Raw genomic sequence first — 8,917 nt, forward strand, 5'->3', positions numbered from 1 at the left:
TGGAATTGTCTTAGAGCCTTGTACTTCTCAGAAGAACGAAGTCTATCAAAGTTACTTATCACACAAAGTGGCTGTTACTGTGTACAATGTTCTCGTAGTTCTGCTCACTTCACTCAGCATGAGTTCATGTGAGCCTTTCCAGGTTTTTCTGAAATCAGCCTACTCATCACTCTCATAGCACAGTAGTATTCCACTCCATTCATACACCCCAGCTTGTTCAGCCATTTCCCAATCAATGAGCATCCCTTCAATTTCCAATACTTTGCTCTCACAAAAAGCTGCTATAAACATTTTTGTGCATGTGGGTCCTTTCCCTTCTTTATGATCTCTTTGGAATACAGACCTAGTAGTGGTATTGCTGGGTCAAAGGGTACATATAACACAGTTGTATAGTCCTTTGGGTATAGTTTGAACTTCAGTTGAACTGCACTTCCTTAAATGTGAGATCCTTCTCCATTGATTCCTATTCAGCATTCCATTGGAGGATAGCATGTGTATCAATATTGACATTTTTGCTATAAATGAAGCCACAGAAATCAGGAAATGGAAGGATGGCTCACAGGCTCTTTGAGAAATCAAGAAAAGGATTGATATCATTGGATCTAACAAACAAGAAGTGACTCAGGTGATTCAGCCTACTTACTTTACAGATCTCATTAGCCAAACACAAATACAGCAGCTCCCAAAACCTCCTTGGAGCTTTGGAGTCAACATCAGAGCAAAAGATGAAGTCAAGAAATTCTATGAAAAAAACGGTAGATTTCTCCAGATGAAGTCAATATACACCTTGATATTTGGTGATTTCAGTGCAAAGGTGGGCAGAGAAAATGGCAAAAAAGACATTGCAAAGTGTAACCTAGGATTAGGAAAGGAAAGAGTTCAGTCATCTATGTAGCAGAAATACTTGTTTCAGGAAGAGTTAGAAGAATTGAAAAAAATTTAATTGCAGGAATTTGAATTGTATATATTTATTATAAGGGTTTTTTTTCCCATAGATAAGGGAGACCAGAGATGGATTTTCGTTAATATGAAAACGCATGAGTGGGGGGGCGGAGCCAAGATGGGGGACTAGAAAAACACACTTATGTAGGGTCTCCCCACACAGCCCACAAAATACCTGTAGAGAGGGACTCTCAACAAATCATGGAGCAGCACAAGTGGAGAACAACAGAGTGGAGGAGATTTTCAGCCGACGGTGACCTGAAAGGCCCACAGAAACATCGTTTATGCTGGATGCTGAGCGGAGCGTGGAGCCCAGCCTGGCCTTGCCCGCCTGATGTGACGTGGAGCAACATGATGAGACTCTGGAAGGAGGACACCTCAGGAGTGGAATTTCCAGTTGTGGAGTCTCCAGTTGCAGCAGCAGGTTCTCAGATCCCTCAACCCACAGGCGCCAAAGATCTGTGATGTGGTTTATTCAGTTGGCCAGGAAGGGAGCAGGGCCTTCCTATAGCTCCAGCAGCAGGCAGCAGCCACAGAGGGTGCACAGCAGCCCATACAGCGTAAAAACCCCTGGGGGCACTGAAGAGCTGAGTCTTACCTCAGCCCTGGGTGGAGGACCTGGCCTAGCTGGTCTCTGTCTCACACTGAATGGCGGCCCTGCCTGTTGGGGTCCCCTAGACCATTTACGGGAACCCCTGACCGCGACCCAAGGCTCTTGTCCAGCAAGAGGCCTTGATCTCGTGAGTAATGAAATGGGGCGGGAGACAAAGGTGGTGAAGACTCCGTTTATTTCATCTCATTCACATGCATATATAGTCTTTATGTAAAACATTCCTAAGCCTTACGTTGAACCTATCAGCTATCACCTTTCACATTGAACCTATCACCTATCACCTTTCCTTATATGGGTGTCTTCTCCACTGGACATCCGGAGCCAGGACAAAGAACTGCCACGTTGCAAACAAAGACAAGACCCTTCCTCCTGAAATCCATCTAGTTCCACCCCTACTGACAAGCCCCTAGGTTATCTAGGCAGGCTCTCAGTGTGGCGTCCTGAAATGGATAGGGGTTGGCTCTAACTCGTCCCGTTACACCTGCCCATACAGCTTATCTGAAAATCAGCCCCCAGTGCTGACTTGATGGAACTGGAGGCTAGGTGGCTGTGGAGACGTAATTGCTAAGATTCTGGACATAAAAATCCCTTTCTGCGTCCAGAGCAGCACATGCTTGATCGTGCCACCTTGGAGCAACTGAGATCTCACAGATTCTCAAAGTATACCCTACTCTTGACAAAGGACCCAAGAGTCAAGTAACTGGTTGGGAAAATGCCCAAAAAATGGAAAAAAAGATAAGACCAGAGAAGGTTACTTTCTTGGTGAACAGACATCTCTTCCCATCCTTTCAGATGAGGAAGAACGAGGCTTACCATCAGGGAAAGACATAGAAGTCAAGGCTTCTGTATCCCAAACATCCAAAATCAACATTCAATGGGCTGAGGCCATGGAAGAGCTCAAAAAGGATTTTGAAAATCAAGTTAGAGAGGTGGAGGGAAAACTGGGAAGAGAAATGAGAGAGATGCAAGAAAAACAGGAAAAGCAGGTCAACACCTTGCTAAAAGAGACCCAAAAAGATGCTGAAGAAAATAACACCTTTAAAAATAGCCTAACTCAATTGGCAAAAGACGTTCAAAAAGCCAATGAGGAGAAGAATGCTTGAAAAAGCAGAATCAGTCAAATGGAAAAGGATGTCCAAAAGCTCACTGAAGAAAATAGTTCTTTCAAAATTAGAATGGAACAGATGGAGGCTAATGACTTTATGAGAAACCAAGAAATCACAAAACAAAACCAAAAGAATGAACAAATGGAAGATAACATGAAATACCTCATTGGAAAAACACTGACCTAGAAAATAGATCCAGGAGAGACAATTTAAAAATTATGGGACTACCTGAAAGCCGTGATCAAAACAAGAGCCTGGACATCATCTTTCATGAAATTATCAAGGAAAACTGCCCTGATATTCTCGAATGAGAGGGCAAAATAAATATTGAAAGAATCCACCCATCACCACCTGAAAGACATCCAAAAAGAGAAACTCCTAGGAACATTGTGGCCAAATTCCAGAGTTCCCAGGTCAAGGAGAAAATATTGCAAGCAGCTGGAAAGAAACAATTCAAATATTGTGGCAATACAATCAGGATAACACAAGATCTAGCAGCTTCTACATTAAGGGATCAAAGGGCGTGGAATATGATATTCCCAAAGTCAAAGGAAGTAGGACCAAAACCAAGAATCACCTACCCAGCAAAACTGAGTATAATACTTCAGGGGAAACAATGGTCTTGCAACAAAATAGAGGACTTTCAAGCATTCTTGATGAAAAGACCAGAGCTGAAAAGAAAATCTGACTTTCAAACACAAGAATGAAGAGAAGCATGAAAAGGTAAACAGCAAAGAGAAGTCAAAGGGACTTACTAAAGTTGAACTGTTTACATTCCTACATGGAAAGACAATATTTGTAACTCTTGAAACTTTTCAGTATTTGGGGAGTTGGTAGGATTACACACACACACACACACACACACACAGACACACACACACAGACACACGCACGCACACACACACAGAGCACAGAGTGAATTAAATAGGATGGGATCATATCTTAAAGAAATGAAATTAAGCAGCAAGAGAGAAATATATTGGGAGGAGAAAGGGAGAAATGGAATGGGGCAAATTATTTCTCATAAAAGAGGCAAGCAAAAGACTTTTCAGTGGAGGGAAAAAGAGGGGAGGAGAGAGAAAAACATGAAGCTTACTCTCATCACATTCGACTAAAGGAAGGAATAAAATGCACACTCGTTTTGGTATGAAAACCTATCCTACAATACAGGAAAGTGGGGGAGAATGGGATCAGCAGGGTGGGAGGGATGACAGAAGGGAGGGCAGTGGAAGGAGGGAGCAATTTGAAGTCAACACTTAGGGAGGGACAGGATCAAAAGAGAGAATAGAAGCAATGCGGGGCAGGATAGGATGGAGGGAAATATAGTTAGTCTTACACAACACGACTATTATGGAAGTCACTTGCAAAACTACACAGATATGGCCTATAGTGAATTGCTTGCCTTCCCAAAGGGAATGGTTGGGGAGGGAGGGATGAAGAGAAGTTGGAATTCAAAGTTTTAGGAACAACTGTCAAGTATTTTTCTTGCTACTAGGAAATAAGAAATACAGGTAATGGGGTATAGAAAGTTATCTCTCCCTACAGGACAAAAGAGAAGATGGGGACAAGGGAAGGGCAAGAAGAGAGGGCAGACTGGTGATTGGGCAATTAGAATGCTTGGCGTTTTAGGGGGAAGGGGAGAAATGGGGAGAAAATTTGGAACTCAAAATTTTGTGAAAATGAATGTTAAAAGTTAAATAAATTAATTAATTTAAAACACAAAAACAAAAAACATGAGTGTAGGAAATCCCTGGATGTGGCAAATGCCAAACAATCTCAGCCTAAAATGTATCTTAATGGATAAGAAATGATTGGTTATCGATGTGGGAATCATTTCTGAATAATCTTTGCAGTCAAATCATCTGGTTAAAGCAGAGGACAAAACCCCCAAATTAGAGAGAAAGATAAGATGGCATGCAATCCAAATAGCTTCAACTTGACCCACTCAAGTAAGTTAAAAGTGGTAAAAAGTAGGAAACAGAGGAAGGAAAGGGCAGAAATTGAATCAACATAAAGCAATTGCCACCTAGAGGAGGTCAAAATATCCTAGAAAATATTTAGCCAAGCACCACCTGATCCCATTATCAAATAGAGAAATGTGGCAACCAAGGGCAACACAGGTTTAGAACATGACCTCGTTCCTAAAACCTGAATTAGGGCGATGGAAGATCATGAAGAAAGATCCCCTCTGCCTTTATAAAAACGGAGAAAAATTGTGGAAGGAAAAGCTAAATTTCCAGCAATCTAGGTGTGAGATTGAACCACCCCGAGAGTATATATCAAAAATGATACTGCCAAGGAAACAACAAAAATACTAAAAATGCAGCAGATGTGTTGGTGTTTCTGTAAGAAATGAGGTTACCATTGACCACATTTGGATGTTTCTGTCCCTCATGTCCTCTGCTGGATTGAGGAATGTTTATTGATTGGGTACATTGTCTACAAGAGGCACATTCACTTCCTTTCTTTCACTCTCTTTACCCTCTGTAGTCTGGCCTCCAACCTCATTATTCCACCCAAACTGGTGACTTCTTGACTGTCCGATCCTCTCTCAGTCCTCTCTCAGTCCTCATCCTCCATCCATCGCTCTGCAGCTTTTAATAGGATCATTCAGTCAATAAATATTTATTAAATACTTATCATGCACCAGGTGTGTTAAAAGGTAGGAATAGAAAGAAAGACAAAAACAGGGTGCCTGCCCTCAAGGGCCTCACAATCTGATGAGAGAGACAATGTGCAAAAAATGAGTACAAAGAATGTACTGAAAAAGAGGAAAAAGTCAGCAGAAGACAGAATGAAGGCGAGTTGGGGGAGGCTTCTTGTAGAAGGTAAGATTTTAACTGGTGCTTGAAGGGAGCTAGGGAAGCAGAGAAAAGGAGGGACAACATTCCCAGCATGGAAGATGGACAGTCATGTGCAAGGAAGAGTCAGGAGGCCAGTGTCACTGGATTGAAGAAGTGGGGAGTGAAGTGGGAGACGAGTGGAAAGGCAGGAGAGGGCTAGGTTAGGGAGGGTTTTGAACTCTCGTTCAGAGAGGATTCTGTATTTGATCCTGGAGGCAATAGAGAGTCACAGGTTTATTGAGGAGTTGAGTGGCATAGACCTGCACCTCAGGAAAATCAGTTTGACAACTGGAAGGAGGAGGGAGAGACTTGAGGGAGGCACATCCACCAGGAAATACTGCAGTAGTGCAGGCATGACCTTTCCTGTCTCTAGCTTTGACTTCTTCTAGTGGGTGGAATGCCTGTTAGTGAAGGTTGTTGTGTAAAGATGGCTAAGTCTAAGAACCATACCAGCCACAACCAATCACAAAAATGGCACAGAAATGGCATCAGGAAACCTAAGTCACGGTGATACATGTCTCTGAGATGGGTCAACTCCAAGTTTCTGAGAAACACATGCTTTGCCAAGAAACACAAGAAGGAGCTGAAGAAGATGTAAACCAAAGAAACCAAACAATTCCCAAGGTCCAAGCAGAAGCCATGAAGCCACCAAGGCCTTCGAGGTCAAACTTCTTAGGGCTAAGATCCCTGAGGCGAGTGCCCAGCATGCTGGCCACAAGGTGGCCACTAAGCATCCAGGCCCTAGGGTTGCCACCAAACGTCCAGGCTTCAGGATCATGAAGCCTGACTCTAAGGCTCCAAAGCGCACTGACCTTAAGGTCACCAAGTCTGCCATCAAGGTCACCAAGTCTGATCCCACGGCAGCCAAGTCTGATTCTAAGGACACAGAGCCCAGTGATTCCAAGGCTGGGAAGCCTGCTGAGTCCAAACCCAAAGATGCTGGAGCTAAGATTGCTAGTCCCAAGCCTTCAAAAGAGATGTTTCAAAATGAAAGAACTTGTTTAAATCCTAAAACATCATTTTCCCCCAGCCATGGTATGATTCTTCACTACTTTGTACAAATAAAATAAATGGTGAGTCATAAGAAAACAACAGTGCACAGGAGATGAGGCCTGGACTAGGGTAGGGGCAGCATCAGAGAAGAAAGTTCTGTTTTTGAAAGATGCTGCAGAGGTGAGCCTGAGGAGAGATGGTGCCAAGGTGAAATCTGCAAGAGACGTTGAAGGGTGAAATCTGCATGACATATTGGAGAGGTGAAACCGATGAGAGATGCTGTAAAGATGAAATCTGTGAGAGATATTGGAGAGGTGAAATTGATGAGAGGTGCTGCAAAGCTGAAATGGACAAGAGATGTTGGAGAGGTGAAATTGATGACAAATGTTGCAAAGCTGAAATGGACAAGAGATGTTGGAGAGGTAAAACTGATCAGAGATGCTGCAAAGATGAAATCTGAGAGATGTTGAAGGGTGAAATCTGCAAGGGATGTTGGAGAGGTGAAACTGATGAGAGGTGCTGCAAAGCTGAAATCCACAAGAGATGTTGCAGAGGTAAATTGGACAATCTTTGGCAATCCCTTGGACAGAAGTTAGGATTTGAAGATGATGCCAAGGTTAGGAGCCTGGAAGATGGTGGTGCCCTCTACAGTAATAGGGAAGGTAGGAGGGGAAAGAACAGGGGGAATATGAAGAGTTCTGTTTTGGACATGTTGAGTTGAAAATGTCTACACGACATCCAATTTGTGGCATCAACAAAGCAACGAGAGATGAAAGACTGGAGGTCAGCACAGGGTTTTAGGCAGAATAGGTAGATTTGAGAAATCATGAGCATGGAGAGGGTGATTCAATCCATGGCAGCTGATGAGATCACTGAGTGAAGTAGAATGAAGAGAGAAGAGTAACGGACCCAGGATTGAATCCAGGGTCTTCTTCTCCTTCCCACTCTTTTCTCTCCAGGTTTTCATGAGTCCAACCTCACCTGTTTTTCTTCCTTCATGTTTGACTGCCCTTTCTCAGTCTCCTGGTCGGGATCTTCATCCAGGTCATGCCTGTTAAGAGGCTGGGCTCCCTAGAGCTCTGTAAAATCTCTGCATCTCTGCCTACTGGATTGGACAGGTTACCTTTAGGTAATTGTAGGACCCAGATTAACTTACTTTCCTTTTTAAACTCTTCCCCCCCACCACTCCCCCCTTAAGTTAGAAGCATAGAGGCAAAGGTTTATTAACCTCACTCTCCCTTCTCTCCCATCTCAAGGTGAGCTCCAGCCTATTCTAAATGTCCCTTAGGTAACCCTGATTTTATGTTCTTGCCCCATTTGTGCTTTGTGCCTCAATGAGACATTATGGGCAAGTGACTCTGGACAGAGAATCCTGAACTCTCCCTTCCTGTTCACTGCTTTATATAAGGTGCATGAGTTCATCAAGCAGGTGGGAACTGCTCCATCAAGAAAGCCATTTCCAACCTCAGTTGAACAAGCACTTTTTCAGACTCTGAGCACTATCTCTCCTTTGGTCCACGAAGCAGTTTGTTTTCGTGACAGGAGGGCAGAACTGCACAGGATAAAAATGTGCATTTCCTGCCTACGCTGCCAAGATCCCAGATCCCTTGTAAAATGGTGCCTGATGAGCTGCTAGTCTTTGCTTGGATCAGAGCAATTCTGCAAAGTGCAGTCAGATTTTAGCAAAGTCTGAATCTCAGATGACAGGTGGATTTGGAAAGGGTTAACGGGTTACATTGCCCTACCTGTCGAGTGCTGGCTAATGAGCTGATGCCAGCTCCCTGGGAGGTCTCAGGGGAATTGTCCTGATTGCCCCAGGGATCTCCCCTTTTCTCCGTGCTTGTTCAGCATTTTTATCAACGACTTCAGTGAAATAGCACAAGGTGTGCTTGTCCAAATGTGCCAATGCTAGAGCTGGGAGGGAGGGGTGGAGATGTCACATGACTGATAGGATGGAGGAGGTTTCAGCTAGCTAAAATTTAGGATTCTATCCAAATGAAAATATCCAGTGGAGGTAAAAGCAGAGTCCTCAACAAGAATTAGAAAAGAAAAACCAATGAGTGGGGGAGGGTGATGCAGCCATGGCTCCTGTTAAAGGATTTGGGGATTTTAGGGGATAGCAGTGTCTGTGTGAATCACTAGTTAAACTTGATGGTTGGAATGACCAGTGCCTTCCTGAGGGGCATGGAGAGGCCTACGATCTAGGAAGGGGGGTCAGTAATAGGTCAGCCCAAGTCTGTCCTGAGGAGACCACAGCTAGAGGGCAGTGTTCAGGCCAGAGCATCACAGTGTGGGAAAGAAATGACCAAGGTGAGGTGCATTCAGAGAAGGGTGAACAGAAGGATGAAGGGCTCCAAGAACATGGTGTAAGGCCCTTGAGAAGCTGTCAGAGGACCATGAGAACTGTCTTCAGGTGGCAC

Source organism: Notamacropus eugenii, chromosome 3, assembly GCF_028372415.1.
Source record: "Notamacropus eugenii isolate mMacEug1 chromosome 3, mMacEug1.pri_v2, whole genome shotgun sequence".
NCBI classification, from domain to species: Eukaryota; Metazoa; Chordata; class Mammalia; order Diprotodontia; family Macropodidae; genus Notamacropus; species Notamacropus eugenii.